We start from the raw sequence: 23074 nt of genomic DNA on the forward strand, positions 1-23074 counted from the left end.
AATGTATGATTGCCATCACCTGTGGTGAAACACCTTTCTTATCAATTACCTAGCTCACCACAGGTGATGGCAATCATACATTACCAGGAAAGTCCAGGAACAGAGCATTTTCTCCCTCATGGAGAGGGTCAGGTAGGCAAGTATGACTTACACTTGTCTGCTCCCACTCAGATACTAGTACAGACTATGCACCATACTATCAGTCGCCAGAGCACTTACACTTGTCTGCTCCCACTCAGATACTAGTACAGACTATGCACCAGACCATTAGTCCCCAGAGCACTTACACTTATCTGGTCCCACTCAGATACTAGTACAGACTATGCACCAGATTTTCAGTCGCCAGAGCACTTACACTTATCTGGTCCCACTCAGATACTAGTACAGACTATGCACCAGACCATCAGTAGCCAGAGCACTTACACTTATCTGCTCCCACTCAGATACTAGTACAGACTATGCACCAGACCATCAGTAGCCAGAGCACTTACACTTATCTGGTCCCACTCACAGGGCCGGCGCTACCATTAGGCAGCTTTAGGTAGCTGCCTATGGGCGCTGGCCACTGGAGGGCGGCAGGCTCCAATTAAATATATTTTACAAAAAAAAATATATATTTTGATAAGTAAGCCCAGACCAGGGGCGGCCGCGGCGAGGGTCTAGCCTGCCGTCAGTCACCTCACCGGCCAGTGTATTGCTTTCCCTGCGGGCCTGCGGCTGCTCCATGTCTAAACAGAAATAGACGGAGCCGCGCGTATGAGAGAGCAGGTCAGGAGACGGGCGCCGCCCACACTGACAGCCTAACACGCATCCTGCTAGGCGCCGTCAGCACGAACGTCAGCGCTTGTGTGGCGCCCGTCTCCTGACCTGCTCTCTCATACGCGCGGCTCCGTCTATTTCTGTTAGAGACATGGAGCAGCCACAGGGAAATCACACTGGCGTAGGTGAGGTGACTGACGGCTGTGGCAGGCTAGACCCTCGCCGCGGCCGCCCCTGGTCTGGGCTTACTTATCAAAATATATTTTTTTTTGTGTAAAATATATTTAATTGGAACATCTGAAAGACAAGAGAAGTCTCTCTATCCCCTCCCTCCCCGCCGCCCCGCGCCTCCCTATTCCCTCCCTGCCGCCACGCGTCTCCCTATCCTCTCTCTCCCACCCAGCGTCTCACTATCCCCTAACTGCCGCCCCGCGTCTCGCTATCCCCTCCCTCCCTGCCGCCCCGCGCCTCCCTATCTCCTCCCTCCCACCCCGCATCTCCCTATCCCCTCCCTTCCACCCCGCGTCTCCCTATCCCCTCCCTCCCACCCCACGTCTCCCTATCCCCTCCCTCCCTGCCGCCCCGCGTCTCCCTATCCTTTCCCTCCCACCCGCGTCTCACTATCCCCTCACTGCCGCCCCGCGTCTCGCTATCCCCTCCCTCCCACCCCACGTCTCCCTATCCCCTCCCTCCCACCCCGCGTCTCACTATCCCCTCACTGCCGCCCCGCGTCTCGCTATCCCCTCCCTCCCTGCCGCCCCGCGCCTCCCTATCTCCTCCCTCCCACCCCGCATCTCCCTATCCCCTCCCTTCCACCCCGCGTCTCCCTATCCCCTCCCTCCCACCCCACGTCTCCCTATCCCCTCCCTCCCACCCCACGTCTCCCTATCCCCTCCCTCCCTGCCGCCCCGCGTCTCCCTATCCTCTCCCTCCCACCTGCGTCTCACTATCCCCTCACTGCTGCCCGCGTCTCGCTATCCCCTCCCTCCCACCCCACGTCTCCCTATCCCCTCCCTCCCTGCCGCCCCGCGTCTCCCTATCCTCTCCCTCCCACCCCGCGTCTCACTATCCCCTCACTGCCGCCCCGCGTCTCGCTATCCCCTCCCTCCCTGCCGCCCCGCGCCTCCCTATCTCCTCCCTCCCACCCCGCATCTCCCTATCCCCTCCCTTCCACCCTGCGTCTCTACCTATCCCCTCCCTCCCACCCCACGTCTCCCTATCCCCTCCCTCCCTGCCGCCCCGCGTCTCCCTATCCTCTCCCTCCCACCCGCGTCTCACTATCCCCTCACTGCCGCCCCGCGTCTCGCTATCCCCTCCCTCCCTGCCGCCCCGCGCCTCCCTATCTCCTCCCTCCGACCCCGCATCTCCCTATCCCCTCCCTTTCACCCCACGTCTCCCTATCCCCTCACTCCCTGCCACCCCGCATCTCCCTATCCCCTCCCTTCCACCCCGCGTCTCCCTATCCCCTCCCTCCCACCCCACGTCTCCCTATCCCCTCCCTCCCTGCCGCCCCGCGTCTCCCTATCCTCTCCCTCCCACCTGCGTCTCACTATCCCCTCACTGCCGCCCCGCGTCTCGCTATCCCCTCCCTCCCACCCCACGTCTCCCTATCCCCTCCCTCCCTGCCGCCCCGCGTCTCCCTATCCTCTCCCTCCCACCCCGCGTCTCACTATCCCCTCACTGCCGCCCCGCGTCTCGCTATCCCCTCCCTCCCTGCCGCCCCGCGCCTCCCTATCTCCTCCCTCCCACCCCGCATCTCCCTATCCCCTCCCTTCCACCCTGCGTCTCCCTATCCCCTCCCTCCCACCCCACGTCTCCCTATCCCCTCCCTCCCTGCCGCCCCGCGTCTCCCTATCCTCTCCCTCCCACCCGCGTCTCACTATCCCCTCACTGCCGCCCCGCGTCTCGCTATCCCCTCCCTCCCTGCCGCCCCGCGCCTCCCTATCTCCTCCCTCCGACCCCGCATCTCCCTATCCCCTCCCTTTCACCCCACGTCTCCCTATCCCCTAACTCCCTGCCGCCCCGCGTCTCCCTATCCTCTCCCTCCCACCCGCGTCTCACTGTCCCCTCACTGCCGCCCCGCGTCTCGCTATCCCCTCCCTCCCCGCGCCTCCCTCCCTGCTGCCCCGCGCCTCCCTATCCCCTCACTCCCTGCCGCCCCGCGTCTCCCTATCCCCTCCCTCGCACCCCGCGTCTCACTATCCCCTCCCTGCCGCCCCACGTCTCGCTATCCCCTCCCTCCCTCCCTGCCGCCCCGCGCCTCCCTATCTCCTCCCTCCCACCCCGCATCTCCCTATCCCCTCCCTTCCACCCCGCGTCTCCCTATCCCCTCCCTCCCACCCCACGTCTCCCTATCCCCTCCCTCCCTGCCGCCCTGCGTCTCCCTATCCCCTCCCTCCCACTCCACGTCTCCCTATCCCCTCCCTCCCTGCCGCCCCGCACCTCCCGATGTTGGAGTTGCCTACAGCAGCGGCAGCTCCGGAGACAACAGGCAGCGCTGTTACCTCTATTTCCGTGCCCTCAGCATCTCCGGCAGCATCTGCTTCCTCCGGGACTGAGGAACCAGGACCACTAAGGCGAGGGGTGGGGAGTTGTGCTTGGTGGCAAGTGTCTGGGCAGCTCACCCCCAGATCACTTGGACTGCAGCTCCCCGCCTTGTGATCTGGGGGTGAGCTGCAGTCCAAGTGATCTGGGGGTGAGCTGCAGTCCAAGTGATCTGGGCAAGATCACTTGGACTGCAGCACACCCCCAGATCACTTGGACACAGGGAAAAATAAATAAAATAAATGTAAAAAAATTATATATTTATATCACAGCTGCCCGCCTCCCACCGCTGACCAGCGCTCACTTCTGCACGCTGCACCGCCATTGAAAGCTGACCACCGCAAACCACAACTGGCGGTGGTCAGAGGGACATCAACGCCGCAGCGAAGAAGGACAGCTTAGTACTGCCGCATCCCCCGCAGACCATGGGCTCATACGCCACCAACAACCACAGTCCCTTCCGCACCTCCGCTGCACATATCAGGTAATGTTACCCTATGTCCCTGCTGTCACGCTCTCAGTCCCTGCTGTCACTCTCTCAGTCCTTGCTGTCACTCTCTCTCCCTGTCCCTGAATTGTGGGTCATACCGTTTGCTATAATGTGAATTTCGTCTCATACCATATGGTAAAATCAGAATTTTGGCTCATACAGTATGCTGTAATGTGAATTTCGGGTCATACCGTGTGCTATAATGTGAATTTCGGCTCATACAGTGTGGTAAAATCTGAAATTTTGGGTCATAGCGTGTTCTGTAACGTGAATTTCGGCTCATACCGTGTGCTGTAATGTGAATTTCGGCTCATACTGTGTAGTAAAATATGAATTTTGGCTCATACTGTGTGCTGTAATGTGAATTTCGGCTCATACCGTGTGCTGTAATGTGAATTTCGGCTCATACCGTGTGCTATAATGTGAATTTCGGCTCATACCGTGTGCTGTAATGTGAATTTCGGCTCATACCGTGTGCTGTAATGTGAATTTCGGCTCATACTGTGTGGTAAAATATGAATTTCGGATCATACGGTGTGCTGTAATGTGAATTTCGGCTCATACGGTGTGCTGTAATATGAATTTCGGCTCATACGGTGTGCTGTAATGTGAATTTCGGCTCATACTGTGTGGTAAAATATGAATTTTGGCTCATACCATGTGCTGTAGTGTGAATTTTGGCTCATACCATGTGCTGTAGTGTGAATTTCGGCTCATTCCGTGTGCTGTAATGTGAATTTCTAGATAGTATAAGAATTTCTAGATAGTATAAGGGGTCCTAATACACTGAAGGACACGCCCCCATTTGAGTGGCCACACCCCCTCTCCCGGAGGCGCGCGCATAATTGCAACCTTCACTTTTCCATACCCCCACTTCAAAATGTCTACTTCGACCACTGTATATGTATGTATGTGTGTGTGTATATATATATATATATATATATATATATATATATAGTATTCATTCTAGCACCCTGCACCTTTCAAAATCCATGCAGTTCCCCTTTCCTGCCTGGGGTGTCACTCTCTGCTCTGGTGTTTCTCAGCACACACAGGTCTGTATCACAGCACTGAGTAACAGATCAGAGTGTGCGGAGAAGCACCACAGCAGAGAGCGACACCCCAGGCAGGAAAGAGGAACTGCACAGTATTTGAAAGGTGCAGGGTGCTAGAATGAACACCTGGGGGGGGGGGGGTGTAGGCAGAAATTTTGCCTAGGGTGCCGAGAAACCTTGCACCGGCCCTGCCCACTCAGATACTAGTACAGACTATGCACCAGACCATCAGTAGCCAGAGCACTTATACTTATCTGGTCCCACTCAGATACTAGTACAGACTATGCACTGGACCACCAGTCCCCAGAGCACTTACACTTATCTGGTCCCACTCAGATACTAGTACAGACTAAGCACCAGATTATCAGTCGCCAGAGCACTTACACTTATCTGGTCCCACTCAGATACTAGAACAGACTATGCACCAGACCATCAGTAGCCAGAGCACTTACACTTATCTGGTCCCACTCAGATACTAGTACAGACTATGCACCAGACCATCAGTAGCCAGAGCACTTACACTTATCTGGTCCCACTCAGATACTAGTACAGACTATGCACCGGACCATCAGTCCCCAGAGCACTTACACTTATCTGGTCCCACTCAGATACTAGTACAGACTATGCACCAGATTATCAGTTGCCAGAGCACTTACACTTATCTGGTCCCACTCAGATACTAGTACAGACTATGCACCAGATTATCAGTCGCCAGAGCACTTACACTTATCTGGTCCCACTCAGATACTAGTACAGACTATGCACCATACTATCAGTCGCCAGAGCACTTACACTTGTCTGCTCCCACTCAGATACTAGTACAGACTATGCACAATACTATCAGTCGCCAGAGCACTTACACTTGTCTGCTCCCACTCAGATACTAGTACAGACTATGCACCAGACCATTAGTCCCCAGAGCACTTACACTTATCTGGTCCCACTCAGATACTAGTACAGACTATGCACCAGATTATCAGTCGCCAGAGCACTTACACTTATCTGGTCCCACTCAGATACTAGTACAGACTATGCACCAGACCATCAGTAGCCAGAGCACTTACACTTATCTGGTCCCACTCAGATACTAGTACAGACTATGCACCGGACCATCAGTCCCCAGAGCACTTACACTTATCTGGTCCCACTCAGATACTAGTACAGACTATGCACCAGATTATCAGTTGCCAGAGCACTTACACTTATCTGGTCCCACTCAGATAGTTTACTAGTACAGACTATGCACCAGACCATCAGTAGCCAGAGCACTTACACTTATCTGGTCCCACTCAGATACTAGTACAGACTATGCACCATACTATCAGTCGCCCGAGCACTTACATTTGTCTGCTCCCACTCAGATACTAGTACAGACTATGCACCGGACCATCAGTCCCCAGAGCACTTACACTTGTCTGCTCCCACTCAGATACTAGTACAGACTATGCACCGGACCATCAGTCCCCAGAGCACTTACACTTATCTGGTCCCACTCAGATACTAGTACAGACTATGCACCAGATTATCAGTCGCCAGAGCACTTACACTTATCTGGTCCCACTCAGATACTAGTACAGACTATGCACCATACTATCAGTCGCCAGAGCACTTACACTTGTCTGCTCCCACTCAGATACTAGTACAGACTATGCACCATACTATCAGTCGCCAGAGCACTTACACTTGTCTTCTCCCACTCAGATACTAGTACAGACTATGCACCGGACCATCAGTCCCCAGAGCACTTACACTTGTCCGCTCCCACTCAGATACTAATACAGACTATGCACCAGATTATCAGTCGCCAGAGCACTTACACTTATCTGGTCCCACTCAGATACTAGTACAGACTATGCACCAGACCATCAGTAGCCAGAGCACTTACACTTATCTGGTCCCACTCAGATACTAGTACAGACTATGCACCGGACCATCAGTCCCCAGAGCACTTACACTTATCTGGTCCCACTCAGATACTAGTACAGACTATGCACCAGATTATCAGTCGCCAGAGCACTTACACTTATCTGGTCCCACTCAGATACTAGTACAGACTATGCACCATACTATCAGTCGCCAGAGCACTTACACTTGTCTGCTCCCACTCAGATACTAGTACAGACTATGCACCATACTATCAGTCGCCAGAGCACTTACACTTGTCTTCTCCCACTCAGATACTAGTACAGACTATGCACCGGACCATCAGTCCCCAGAGCACTTACACTTGTCCGCTCCCACTCAGATACTAGTACAGACTATGCACCAGACCATCAGTCGCCAGAGCACTTACACTTATCTGGTCCCACTCAGATACTAGTACAGACTATGCACCAGACCATCAGTAGCCAGAGCACTTACACTTATCTGGTCCCACTCAGATACTAGTACAGACTATGCACCGGACCATCAGTCCCCAGAGCACTTACACTTATCTGGTCCCACTCAGATACTAGTACAGACTATGCACCATACTATCAGTCGCCAGAGCACTTACACTTGTCTGCTCCCACTCAGATACTAGTACAGACTATGCACCATACTATCAGTCGCCAGAGCACTTACACTTGTCTTCTCCTACTCAGATACTAGTACAGACTATGCACCAGACCATCAGTCCCCAGAGCACTTACACTTATCTGGTCCCACTCAGATACTAGTACAGACTATGCACCGGACCATCAGTCCCCAGAGCACTTACACTTGTCTGCTCCTACTCAGATACTAGTACAGACTATGCACCAGACCATCAGTCCCCAGAGCACTTACACTTATCTGGTCCCACTCAGATACTAGTACAGACTATGCACCAGACCATCAGTAGCCAGAGCACTTACACTTATCTGGTCCCACTCAGATACTAGTACAGACTATGCACCAGACCATCAGTAGCCAGAGCACTTACACTTATCTGGTCCCACTCAGATACTAGTACAGACTATGCACCGGACCATCAGTCCCCAGACCACTTACACTTATCTGGTCCCACTCAGATACTAGTACAGACTATGCACCAGATTATCAGTCGCCAGAGCACTTACACTTATCTGGTCCCACTCAGATACTAGTACAGACTATGCACCATACTATCAGTCGCCAGAGCACTTACACTTGTCTGCTCCCACTCAGATACTAATACAGACTATGCACCATACTATCAGTCGCCAGAGCACTTACACTTGTCTGCTCCCACTCAGATACTAGTACAGACTATGCACCAGACCATTAGTCCCCAGAGCACTTACACTTATCTGGTCCCACTCAGATACTAGTACAGACTATGCACCAGATTTTCAGTCGCCACAGCACTTACACTTATCTGGTCCCACTCAGATACTAGTACAGACTATGCACCAGACCATCAGTAGCCAGAGCACTTACACTTATCTGGTCCCACTCAGATACTAGTACAGACTATGCACCGGACCATCAGTCCCCAGAGCACTTACACTTATCTGGTCCCACTCAGATACTAGTACAGACTATGCACCAGATTATCAGTCGCCAGAGCACTTACACTTATCTGGTCCCACTCAGATACTAGTACAGACTATGCACCAGATAATCAGTCGCCAGAGCACTTACACTTATCTGGTCCCACTCAGATACTAGTACAGACTATGCACCATACTATCAGTCGCCAGAGCACTTACACTTGTCTGCTCCCACTCAGATACTAGTACAGACTATGCACCAGACCATCAGTCCCCAGAGCACTTACACTTATCTGGTCCCACTCAGATACTAGTACAGACTATGCACCAGACCATCAGTAGCCAGAGCACTTACACTTATCTGGTCCCACTCAGATACTTGTACAGACTATGCACCAGACCATCAGTAGCCAGAGCACTTACACTTCTCTGGTTCCACTCAGATACTAGTACAGACTATGCACCGGACCACCAGTCCCCAGAGCACTTACACTTATATGGTCCCACTCAGATACTAGTACAGACTATGCACCGGACCATCAGTCCCCAGAGCACTTACACTTATCTGGTCCCACTCAGATACTAGTACAGACTATGCACCAGATTATCAGTCGCCAGAGCACTTACACTTATCTGGTCCCACTCAGATACTAGTACAGACTATGCACCATACTATCAGTCGCCAGAGCACTTACACTTGTCTGCTCCCACTCAGATACTAGTACAGACTATGCACCATACTATCAGTCGCCAGAGCACTTACACTTGTCTTCTCCCACTCAGATACTAGTACAGACTATGCACCAGACCATCAGTCCCCAGAGCACTTACACTTGTCCGCTCCCACTCAGATACTAGTACAGACTATGCACCAGATTATCAGTCGCCAGAGCACTTACACTTATCTGGTCCCACTCAGATACTAGTACAGACTATGCACCAGATTATCAGTCGCCAGAGCACTTACACTTATCTGGTCCCACTCAGATACTAGTACAGACTATGCACCATACTATCAGTCGCCAGAGCACTTACACTTGTCTGCTCCCACTCAGATACTAGTACAGACTATGCACCATACTATCAGTCGCCAGAGCACTTACACTTGTCTGCTCCCACTCAGATACTAGTACAGACTATGCACCAGACCATCAGTCCCCAGAGCACTTACACTTATCTGGTCCCACTCAGATACTAGTACAGACTATGCACCAGACCATCAGTAGCCAGAGCACTTACACTTATCTGGTCCCACTCAGATACTAGTACAGACTATGCACCAGACCATCAGTAGCCAGAGCACTTACACTTATCTGGTCCCACTCAGATACTAGTACAGACTATGCACCGGACCATCAGTCCCCAGAGCACTTACACTTATCTGGTCCCACTCAGATACTAGTACAGACTATGCACCAGATTATCAGTCGCCAGAGCACTTACACTTATCTGGTCCCACTCAGATACTAGTACAGACTATGCACCATACTATCAGTCGCCAGAGGACTTACACTTGTCTGCTCCCACTCAGATACTAGTACAGACTATGCACCATACTATCAGTCGCCAGAGCACTTACACTTGTCTGCTCCCACTCAGATACTAGTACAGACTATGCACCAGACCATTAGTCCCCAAAGCACTTACACTTATCTGGTCCCACTCAGATACTAGTACAGACTATGCACCAGACCATCAGTAGCCAGAGCACTTACACTTATCTGGTCCCACTCAGATACTAGTACAGACTATGCACCGGACCATCAGTCCCCAGAGCACTTACACTTATCTGGTCCCACTCAGATACTAGTACAGACTATGCACCAGATTATCAGTCGCCAGAGCACTTACACTTATCTGGTCCCACTCAGATACTAGTACAGACTATGCACCAGATTATCAGTCGCCAGAGCACTTACACTTATCTGGTCCCACTCAGATACTAGTACAGACTATGCACCATACTATCAGTCGCCAGAGCACTTACACTTGTCTGCTCCCACTCAGAAACTAGTACAGACTATGCACCAGACCATCAGTCCCCAGAGCACTTACACTTATCTGGTCCCACTCAGATACTAGTACAGACTATGCACCAGACCGTCAGTAGCCAGAGCACTTACACTTATCTGGTCCCACTCAGATACTAGTACAGACTATGCACCAGACCATCAGTAGCCAGAGCACTTACACTTATCTGGTCCCACTTAGATACTAGTACAGACTATGCACCGAACCACCACTCCCCAGAGCACTTACACTTATCTGGTCCCTCTCAGATACTAGTACAGACTAAGCACCAGATTATAAATCGCCAGAGCACTTACACTTATCTGGTCCCACTCAGATACTAGTACAGACTATGCACCAGACCATCAGTAGCCAGAGCACTTACACTTATCTGGTCCCACTCAGATACTAGTACAGACTATGCACCAGACCATCAGTAGCCAGAGCACTTACACTTATCTGGTCCCACTCAGATACTAGTACAGACTATGCACCGGACCATCAGTCCCCAGAGCACTTACACTTATCTGGTCCCACTCAGATACTAGTACAGACTATGCACCATACTATCAGTCGCCAGAGCACTTACACTTGTCTGCTCCCACTCAGATACTAGTACAGACTATGCACCATACTATCAGTCGCCAGAGCACTTACACTTGTCTTCTCCTACTCAGATACTAGTACAGACTATGCACCAGACCATCAGTCCCCAGAGCACTTACACTTATCTGGTCCCACTCAGATACTAGTACAGACTATGCACCGGACCATCAGTCCCCAGAGCACTTACACTTGTCTGCTCCTACTCAGATACTAGTACAGACTATGCACCAGACCATCAGTCCCCAGAGCACTTACACTTATCTGGTCCCACTCAGATACTAGTACAGACTATGCACCAGACCATCAGTAGCCAGAGCACTTACACTTATCTGGTCCCACTCAGATACTAGTACAGACTATGCACCAGACCATCAGTCCCCAGAGCACTTACACTTATCTGGTCCCACTCAGATACTAGTACAGACTATGCACCGGACCATCAGTCCCCAGACCACTTACATTTATCTGGTCCCACTCAGATACTAGTACAGACTATGCACCAGATTATCAGTCGCCAGAGCACTTACACTTATCTGGTCCCACTCAGATACTAGTACAGACTATGCACCATACTATCAGTCGCCAGAGCACTTACACTTGTCTGCTCCCACTCAGATACTAATACAGACTATGCACCATACTATCAGTCGCCAGAGCACTTACACTTGTCTGCTCCCACTCAGATACTAGTACAGACTATGCACCAGACCATTAGTCCCCAGAGCACTTACACTTATCTGGTCCCACTCAGATACTAGTACAGACTATGCACCAGATTTTCAGTCGCCACAGCACTTACACTTATCTGGTCCCACTCAGATACTAGTACAGACTATGCACCAGACCATCAGTAGCCAGAGCACTTACACTTATCTGGTCCCACTCAGATACTAGTACAGACTATGCACCGGACCATCAGTCCCCAGAGCACTTACACTTATCTGGTCCCACTCAGATACTAGTACAGACTATGCACCAGATTATCAGTCGCCAGAGCACTTACACTTATCTGGTCCCACTCAGATACTAGTACAGACTATGCACCAGATTATCAGTCGCCAGAGCACTTACACTTATCTGGTCCCACTCAGATACTAGTACAGACTATGCACCATACTATCAGTCGCCAGAGCACTTACACTTGTCTGCTCCCACTCAGATACTAGTACAGACTATGCACCAGACCATCAGTCCCCAGAGCACTTACACTTATCTGGTCCCACTCAGATACTAGTACAGACTATGCACCAGACCATCAGTAGCCAGAGCACTTACACTTATCTGGTCCCACTCAGATACTTGTACAGACTATGCACCAGACCATCAGTAGCCAGAGCACTTACACTTCTCTGGTTCCACTCAGATACTAGTACAGACTATGAACCGGACCACCAGTCCCCAGAGCACTTACACTTATATGGTCCCACTCAGATACTAGTACAGACTATGCACCGGACCATCAGTCCCCAGAGCACTTACACTTATCTGGTCCCACTCAGATACTAGTACAGACTATGCACCAGATTATCAGTCGCCAGAGCACTTACACTTATCTGGTCCCACTCAGATACTAGTACAGACTATGCACCATACTATCAGTCGCCAGAGCACTTACACTTGTCTGCTCCCACTCAGATACTAGTACAGACTATGCACCATACTATCAGTCGCCAGAGCACTTACACTTGTCTTCTCCCACTCAGATACTAGTACAGACTATGCACCAGACCATCAGTCCCCAGAGCACTTACACTTATCTGGTCCCACTCAGATACTAGTACAGACTATGCACCGGACCATCAGTCCCCAGAGCACTTACACTTGTCCGCTCCCACTCAGATACTAGTACAGACTATGCACCAGATTATCAGTCGCCAGAGCACTTACACTTATCTGGTCCCACTCAGATACTAGTACAGACTATGCACCAGACCATCAGTAGCCAGAGCACTTACACTTATCTGGTCCCACTCAGATACTAGTACAGACTATGCACCGGACCATCAGTCCCCAGAGCACTTACACTTATCTGGTCCCACTCAGATACTAGTACAGACTATGCACCAGATTATCAGTCGCCAGAGCACTTACACTTATCTGGTCCCACTCAGATACTAGTACAGACTATGCACCATACTATCAGTCGCCAGAGCACTTACACTTGTCTGCTCCCACTCAGATACTAGTACAGACTATGCACCATACTATCAGTCGCCAGAGCACTTACACTTGTCTGCTCCCACTCAGATACTAGTACAGACTATGCACCAGACCATCAGTCCCCAGAGCACTTACACTTATCTGGTCCCACTCAGATACTAGTACAGACTATGCACCAGACCATCAGTAGCCAGAGCACTTACACTTATCTGGTCCCACTCAGATACTAGTACAGACTATGCACCAGACCATCAGTAGCCAGAGCACTTACACTTATCTGGTCCCACTCAGATACTAGTACAGACTATGCACCGGACCATCAGTCCCCAGAGCACTTACACTTATCTGGTCCCACTCAGATACTAGTACAGACTATGCACCAGATTATCAGTCGCTAGAGCACTTACACTTATCTGGTCCCACTCAGATACTAGTACAGACTATGCACCATACTATCAGTCGCCAGAGTACTTACACTTGTCTGCTCCCACTCAGATACTAGTACAGACTATGCACCATACTATCAGTCGCCAGAGCACTTACACTTGTCTGCTCCCACTCAGATACTAGTACAGACTATGCACCAGACCATTAGTCCCCAAAGCACTTACACTTATCTGGTCCCACTCAGATACTAGTACAGACTATGCACCAGACCATCAGTAGCCAGAGCACTTACACTTATCTGGTCCCACTTAGATACTAGTACAGACTATGCACCGGACCATCAGTCCCCAGAGCACTTACACTTATCTGGTCCCACTCAGATACTAGTACAGACTATGCACCAGATTATCAGTCGCCAGAGCACTTACACTTATCTGGTCCCACTCAGATACTAGTACAGACTATGCACCATACTATCAGTCGCCAGAGCACTTACACTTGTCTGCTCCCACTCAGAAACTAGTACAGACTATGCACCAGACCATCAGTCCCCAGAGCACTTACACTTATCTGGTCCCACTCAGATACTAGTACAGACTATGCACCAGACCATCAGTAGCCAGAGCACTTACACTTATCTGGTCCCACTCAGATACTAGTACAGACTATGCACCAGACCATCAGTAGCCAGAGCACTTACACTTATCTGGTCCCACTTAGATACTAGTACAGACTATGCACCGAACCACCACTCCCCAGAGCACTTACACTTATCTGGTCCCACTCAGATACTAGTACAGACTAAGCACCAGATTATAAATCGCCAGAGCACTTACACTTATCTGGTCCCACTCAGATACTAGTACAGACTATGCACCAGACCATCAGTAGCCAGAGCACTTACACTTATCTGGTCCCACTCAGATACTAGTACAGACTATGCACCAGACCATCAGTAGCCAGAGCACTTACACTTATCTGGTCCCACTCAGATACTAGTACAGACTATGCACCGGACCATCAGTCCCCAGAGCACTTACACTTATCTGGTCCCACTCAGATACTAGTACAGACTATGCACCAGATTATCAGTCGCCAGAGCACTTACACTTATCTGGTCCCACTCAGATACTAGTACAGACTATGCACCAGATTATCAGTCGCCAGAGCACTTACACTTATCTGGTCCCACTCAGATACTAGTACAGACTATGCACCATACTATCAGTCGCCAGAGCACTTACACTTGTCTGCTCCCACTCAGATACTAGTACAGACTATGCACAATACTATCAGTCGCCAGAGCACTTACACTTGTCTGCTCCCACTCAGATACTAGTACAGACTATGCACCAGACCATTAGTCCCCAGAGCACTTACACTTATCTGGTCCCACTCAGATACTAGTACAGACTATGCACCAGATTATCAGTCGCCAGAGCACTTACACTTATCTGGTCCCACTCAGATACTAGTACAGACTATGCACCAGATTATCAGTTGCCAGAGCACTTACACTTATCTGGTCCCACTCAGATACTAGTACAGACTATGCACCAGACCATCAGTAGCCAGAGCACTTACACTTATCTGGTCCCACTTAGATACTAGTACAGACTATGCACCGAACCACCACTTCCCAGAGCACTTACACTTATCTGGTCCCACTCAGATACTAGTACAGACTAAGCACCAGATTATAAATCGCCAGAGCACTTACACTTATCTGGTCCCACTCAGATACTAGTACAGACTATGCACCAGACCATCAGTAGCCAGAGCACTTACACTTATCTGGTCCCACTCAGATACTAGTACAGACTATGCACCAGACCATCAGTAGCCAGAGCACTTACACTTATCTGGTCCCACTCAGATACTAGTACAGACTATGCACCGGACCATCAGTCCCCAGAGCACTTACACTTATCTGGTCCCACTCAGATACTAGTACAGACTATGCACCAGATTATCAGTCGCCAGAGCACTTACACTTATCTGGTCCCACTCAGATACTAGTACAGACTATGCACCATACTATCAGTCGCCAGAGCACTTACACTTGTCTGCTCCCACTCAGATACTAGTACAGACTATGCACCATACTATCAGTCGCCAGAGCACTTACACTTGTCTTCTCCCACTCAGATACTAGTACAGACTATGCACCGGACCATCAGTCCCCAGAGCACTTACACTTGTCCGCTCCCACTCAGATACTAGTACAGACTATGCACCAGATTATCAGTCGCCAGAGCACTTACACTTATCTGGTCCCACTCAGATACTAGTACAGACTATGCACCAGACCATCAGTAGCAAGAGCACTTACACTTATCTGGTCCCACTCAGATACTAGTACAGACTATGCACCGGACCATCAGTCCCCAGAGCACTTACACTTATCTGGTCCCACTCAGATACTAGTACAGACTATGCACCATACTATCAGTCGCCAGAGCACTTACACTTGTCTGCTCCCACTCAGATACTAGTACAGACTATGCACCATACTATCAGTCGCCAGAGCACTTACACTTGTCTTCTCCCACTCAGATACTAGTACAGACTATGCACCAGACCATCAGTCCCCAGAGCACTTACACTTATCTGGTCCCACTCAGATACTAGTACAGACTATGCACCGGACCATCAGTCCCCAGAGCACTTACACTTGTCTGCTCCCACTCAGATACTAGTACAGACTATGCACCAGACCATCAGTCCCCAGAGCACTTACACTTATCTGGTCCCACTCAGATACTAGTACAGACTATGCACCAGACCATCAGTAGCCAGAGCACTTACACTTATCTGGTCCCACTCAGATACTAGTACAGACTATGCACCAGACCATCAGTAGCCAGAGCACTTACACTTATCTGGTCCCACTCAGATACTAGTACAGACTATGCACCGGACCATCAGTCCCCAGACCACTTACACTTATCTGGTCCCACTCAGATACTAGTACAGACTATGCACCAGATTATCAGTCGCCAGAGCACTTACACTTATCTGGTCCCACTCAGATACTAGTACAGACTATGCACCATACTATCAGTCGCCAGAGCACTTACACTTGTCTGCTCCCACTCAGATACTAATACAGACTATGCACCATACTATCAGTCGCCAGAGCACTTACACTTGTCTGCTCCCACTCAGATACTAGTACAGACTATGCACCAGACCATTAGTCTCCAGAGCACTTACACTTATCTGGTCCCACTCAGATACTAGTACAGACTATGCACCAGATTTTCAGTCGCCACAGCACTTACACTTATCTGGTCCCACTCAGATACTAGTACAGACTATGCACCAGACCATCAGTAGCCAGAGCACTTACACTTATCTGGTCCCACTCAGATACTAGTACAGACTATGCACCGGACCATCAGTCCCCAGAGCACTTACACTTATCTGGTCCCACTCAGATACTAGTACAGACTATGCACCAGATTATCAGTCGCCAGAGCACTTACACTTATCTGGTCCCACTCAGATACTAGTACAGACTATGCACCAGACCATCAGTAGCCAGAGCACTTACACTTATCTGGTCCCACTCAGATACTTGTACAGACTATGCACCAGACCATCAGTAGCCAGAGCACTTACACTTCTCTGGTTCCACTCAGATACTAGTACAGACTATGCACCGGACCACCAGTCCCCAGAGCACTTACACTTATATGGTCCCACTCAGATACTAGTACAGACTATGCACCGGACCATCAGTCCCCAGAGCACTTACACTTATCTGGTCCCACTCAGATACTAGTACAGACTATGCACCAGATTATCAGTCGCCAGAGCACTTACACTTATCTGGTCCCACTCAGATACTAGTACAGACTATGCACCATACTATCAGTCGCCAGAGCACTTACACTTGTCTGCTCCCACTCAGATACTAGTACAGACTATGCACCATACTATCAGTCGCCAGAGCACTGACACTTGTCTTCTCCCACTCAGATACTAGTACAGACTATGCACCAGACCATCAGTCCCCAGAGCACTTACACTTATCTGGTCCCACTCAGATACTAGTACAGACTATGCACCGGACCATCAGTCCCCAGAGCACTTACACTTGTCCGCTCCCACTCAGATACTAGTACAGACTATGCACCAGATTATCAGTCGCCAGAGCACTTACACTTATCTGGTCCCACTCAGATACTAGTACAGACTATGCACCAGACCATCAGTAGCCTGAGCACTTACACTTATCTGGTCCCACTCAGATACTAGTACAGACTATGCACCGGACCATCAGTCCCCAGAGCACTTACACTTATCTGGTCCCACTCAGATACTAGTACAGACTATGCACCAGATTATCAGTCGCCAGAGCACTTACACTTATCTGGTCCCACTCAGATACTAGTACAGACTATGCACCATACTATCAGTCGCCAGAGCACTTACACTTGTCTGCTCCCACTCAGATACTAGTACAGACTATGCACCATACTATCAGTCGCCAGAGCACTTACACTTGTCTGCTCCCACTCAGATACTAGTACAGACTATGCACCAGACCATCAGTCCCCAGAGCACTTACACTTATCTGGTCCCACTCAGATACTAGTACAGACTATGCACCAGACCATCAGTAGCCAGAGCACTTACACTTATCTGGTCCCACTCAGATACTAGTACAGACTATGCACCAGACCATCAGTCCCCAGAGCACTTACACTTATCTGGTCCCACTCAGATACTAGTACAGACTATGCACCAGACCATCAGTAGCCAGAGCACTTACACTTATCTGGTCCCACTCAGATTCTAGTACAGACTATGCACCGGACCATCAGTCCCCAGAGCACTTACACTTATCTGGTCCCACTCAGATACTAGTACAGACTATGCACCGGACCATCAGTCCCCAGAGCACTTACACTTATCTGGTCCCACTAAGATACTAGTACAGACTATGCACCAGATTATCAGTCGCCAGAGCACTTACACTTATCTGGTCCCACTCAGATACTAGTACAGACTATGCACCAGATTATCAGTCGCCAGAGCACTTACACTTATCTGGTCCCACTCAGATACTAGTACAGACTATGCACCATACTATCAGTCGCCAGAGCACTTACACTTGTCTGCTCCCACTCAGATACTAGTACAGACTATGCACAATACTATCAGTCGCCAGAGCACTTACACTTGTCTGCTCCCACTCAGATACTAGTACAGACTATGCACCAGACCATCAGTCCCCAGAGCACTTACACTTATCTGGTCCCACTCAGATACTAGTACAGACTATGCACCAGATTATCAGTCGCCAGAGCACTTACACTTATCTGGTCCCACTCAGATACTAGTACAGACTATGCACCATACTATCAGTCGCCAGAGCACTTACACTTGTCTGCTCCCACTCAGTATGGTGCATAGTCTGTACTAGTATCTGAGTGGGAGCAGACAAGTGTAAGTGCTCTGGCGACTGATAGTATGGTGCATAGTCTGTACTAGTATCTATCAGTCGCCAGAGCACTTACACTTGTCTTCTCCCACTCAGATACTAGTACAGACTATGCACCAGACCATCAGTTCCCAGAGCACTTACACTTATCTGGTCCCACTCAGATACAAGTACAGACTATGCACCGGACCTTCAGTCCCCAGAGCACTTACACTTGTCTGCTCCCACTCAGATACTAGTACAGACTATGCACCAGATTATCAGTCGCCAGAGCACTTACACTTATCTGGTCCCACTCAGATACTAGTACAGACTATGCACCAGACCATCAGTAGCCAGAGCACTTACACTTATCTGGTCCCACTCAGATACTAGTACAGACTATGCACCGGACCATCAGTCCCCAGAGCACTTACACTTATCTGGTCCCACTCAGATACTAGTACAGACTATGCACCAGATTATCAGTCGCCAGAGCACTTACACTTATCTGGTCCCACTCAGATACTAGTACAGATTATGCACCATACTATCAGTCGCCAGAGCACTTACACTTGTCTGCTCCCACTCAGATACTAGTACAGACTATGCACCATACTATCAGTCGCCAGAGCACTTACACTTGTCTGCTCCCACTCAGATACTAGTACAGACTATGCACCAGACCATCAGTCCCCAGAGCACTTACACTTATCTGGTCCCACTCAGATAGTAGTACAGACTATGCACCAGACCATCAGTAGCCAGAGCACTTACACTTATCTGGTCCCACTCAGATACTAGTACAGACTATGCACCAGACCATCAGTAGCCAGAGCACTTACACTTATCTGGTCCCACTCAGATACTAGTACAGACTATGCACCGGACCATCAGTCCCCAGAGCACTTACACTTATCTGGTCCCACTCAGATACTAGTACAGACTATGCACCAGATTATCAGTCGCCAGAGCACTTACACTTATCTGGTCCCACTCAGATACTTGTACAGACTATGCACCATACTATCAGTCGCCAGAGCACTTACACTTGTCTGCTCCCACTCAGATACTAGTACAGACTATGCACCATACTATCAGTCGCCAGAGCACTTACACTTGTCTGCTCCCACTCAGATACTAGTACAGACTATGCACCAGACCATTAGTCCCCAGAGCACTTACACTTATCTGGTCCCACTCAGATACTAATTAGAGATGAGCGGGTTCGGTTTCTCTGAATCCGAACCCGCCCGAACTTCATGTTTTTTTACACGGGTCCGAGCGACTCGGATCTTCCCGCCTTGCTCGGTTAACCCGAGCGCGCCCGAACGTCATCATCACGCTGTCGGATTCTCGCGAGGCTCGGATTCTATCGCGAGACTCGGATTCTATATAAGGAGCCTCGCGTCGCGGCCATTTTCACACGTGCATTGAGATTGATAGGGAGAGGACGTGGCTGGCGTCCTCTCCGTTTAGAAATTAAAATAGATAGGAGAGTGAGAGTGAGACACTTCATTTACTTACTGGAGCTTAGGAGGAGTTATACTAGTGACTGATGACCAGTGACCTGACCACCAGTGCAGTTTTATAATTTATTATTATTTAATAATCCGTTCTGTTCTTGTTCTCTGCCTGAAAAAAACGATACACAGTGACTCAGTCACACTCACATACCATATCTGTGCTCAGTCCAGTGTGCTGCATCATCTATGTATAATATCTGACTGTGCTCACACAGCTTAATTGTGGGGGAGACTGGGGAGCAGTTATAGGTTATAGCAGGAGCCAGGAGTACATATTAAACAGTGCACACTTTTGCTGCCAGAGTGCCACTGCCAGTGTGACTGACCACTGACCACTGTGACCAGTGACCTGACCACACTGACCACCAGTATAGTATATATATTGTGATTGAATGTCTGCCTGAAAAAGTACACTCGTCGTGTGACTTGTGTGGTGTTTTTTTATTCTATAAAAATTAAAAAACTCATTCTGCTGACAGACAGTGTCCAGCAGGTCCGTCATTATATAATATATACCTGTCCGGCTGCAGTAGTGATATATATATATTTTTTATATCATTATTTATCATCCAGTCTATACTAGCAGCAGACACAGTACGGTAGTTCACGGCTGTAGCTACCTCTGTGTCGGCACTCGGCAGTCCATCCATAATTGTATACCACCTACCCGTGGTTTTTTTTTTCTTTCTTCTTTATACATACTACATCTCATTATCATCCAGTCTATATTAGCAGCAGACACAGTACAGTACGGTAGTCCACGGCTGTAGCTATCTCTGTGTCGGCACTCGGCAGTCCATCCATAATTGTATACCACCTACCCGTGGTTTTTCTTTTCTTTCTTCTTTATACATACTACATCTCATTATCAACCAGTCTATATTAGCAGCAGACACAGTACAGTACGGTAGTCCACGGCTGTAGCTACCTCTGTGTCGGCACTCGGCAGTCCATCCATAATTGTATACCACCTACCCGTGGTTTTTTTTTTCTTTCTTCTTTATACATACTACATCTCATTATCAACCAGTCTATATTAGCAGCAGACACAGTACGGTAGTTCACGGCTGTAGCTACCTCTGTGTCGGCACTCGGCAGTCCATCCATAATTGTATACCACCTACCCGTGGTTTTTTTTTTCTTTCTTCTTTATACATACATACTACATCTCATTATCATCCAGTCTATATTAGCAGCAGACACAGTACAGTACGGTAGTCCACGGCTGTAGCTACCTCTGTGTCGGCACTCGGCAGTCCATCCATAATTGTATACCACCTACCCGTGTTTTTTTTTTCTTTCTTCTTTATACATACTACATCTCATTATCATCCAGTCTATATTAGCAGCAGACACAGTACAGTACGGTAGTCCACGGCTGTAGCTACCTCTGTGTCGGCACTCGGCTGTCCATCCATAATTGTATACCACCTACCCGTGGTTTTTTTTTCTTTCTTCTTTATACATACTACATCTCATTATCAACCAGTCTATATTAGCAGCAGACACAGTACAGTACGGTAGTCCACGGCTGTAGCTACCTCTGTGTCGGCACTCGGCAGTCCATCCATAATTGTATACCACCTACCCGTGGTTTTTTTTTTCTTTCTTCTTTATACATACTACATCTCATTATCATCCAGTCTATATTAGCAGCAGACACAGTACAGTACGGTAGTCCACGGCTGTAGCTACCTCTGTGTCGGCACTCGGCAGTCCATCCATAATTGTATACCACCTACCCGTGGTTTTTTTTTTCTTTCTTCTTTATACATACTACATCTCATTATCAACCAGTCTATATTAGCAGCAGACACAGTACGGTAGTTAACGGCTGTAGCTACCTCTGTGTCGGCACTCGGCAGTCCATCCATAATTGTATACCACCTACCCGTGGTTTTTTTTTTCTTTCTTCTTTATACATACATACTACATCTCATTATCATCCAGTCTATATTAGCAGCAGACACAGTACAGTACGGTAGTCCACGGCTGTAGCTACCTCTGTGTCGGCACTCGGCAGTCCATCCATAATTGTATACCACCTACCCGTGTTTTTTTTTTCTTTCTTCTTTATACATACTACATCTCATTATCATCCAGTCTATATTAGCAGCAGACACAGTACAGTACGGTAGTCCACGGCTGTAGCTACCTCTGTGTCGGCACTCGGCTGTCCATCCATAATTGTATACCACCTACCCGTGGTTTTTTTTTCTTTCTTCTTTATACATACTACATCTCATTATCAACCAGTCTATATTAGCAGCAGACACAGTACAGTACGGTAGTCCACGGCTGTAGCTACCTCTGTGTCGGCACTCGGCAGTCCATCCATAATTGTATACCACCTACCCGTGGTTTTTTTTTTCTTTCTTCTTTATACATACTACATCTCATTATCATCCAGTCTATATTAGCAGCAGACACAGTACAGTACGGTAGTCCACGGCTGTAGCTACCTCTGTGTCGGCACTCGGCAGTCCATCCATAATTGTATACCACCTACCCGTGGTTTTTTTTTTCTTTCTTCTTTATACATACTACATCTCATTATCATCCAGTCTATATTAGCAGCAGACACAGTACAGTACGGTAGTCCACGGCTGTAGCTATCTCTGTGTCGGCACTCGGCAGTCCATCCATAATTGTATACCACCTACCCGTGGTTT

At 49.1% G+C, this 23074-nt stretch overlaps 1 protein-coding gene across 3 annotated transcripts in view; it reads left to right on the forward strand.

Moving 5' to 3' along the window:
• The window catches only part of SLC28A3 (solute carrier family 28 member 3), a 483890-nt gene that overhangs the window by 121111 nt on the left and 339705 nt on the right, over positions 1–23074 (forward strand). Inside the window, exon 1 of one of the 3 annotated variants that reach the window (XM_063913792.1) lies at positions 3579–3787. The exons of the other annotated variants lie outside the window; for them this stretch is intronic. The gene's annotated coding sequence lies outside the window, so the exon portion shown is untranslated. Of the gene's footprint in view, positions 1–3578; positions 3788–23074 lie in introns of those variants that run through there. 3 annotated transcript variants of the gene reach the window in all.

Source organism: Pseudophryne corroboree, chromosome 1, assembly GCF_028390025.1.
Source record: "Pseudophryne corroboree isolate aPseCor3 chromosome 1, aPseCor3.hap2, whole genome shotgun sequence".
In the NCBI taxonomy this organism is placed as follows: Eukaryota; Metazoa; Chordata; class Amphibia; order Anura; family Myobatrachidae; genus Pseudophryne; species Pseudophryne corroboree.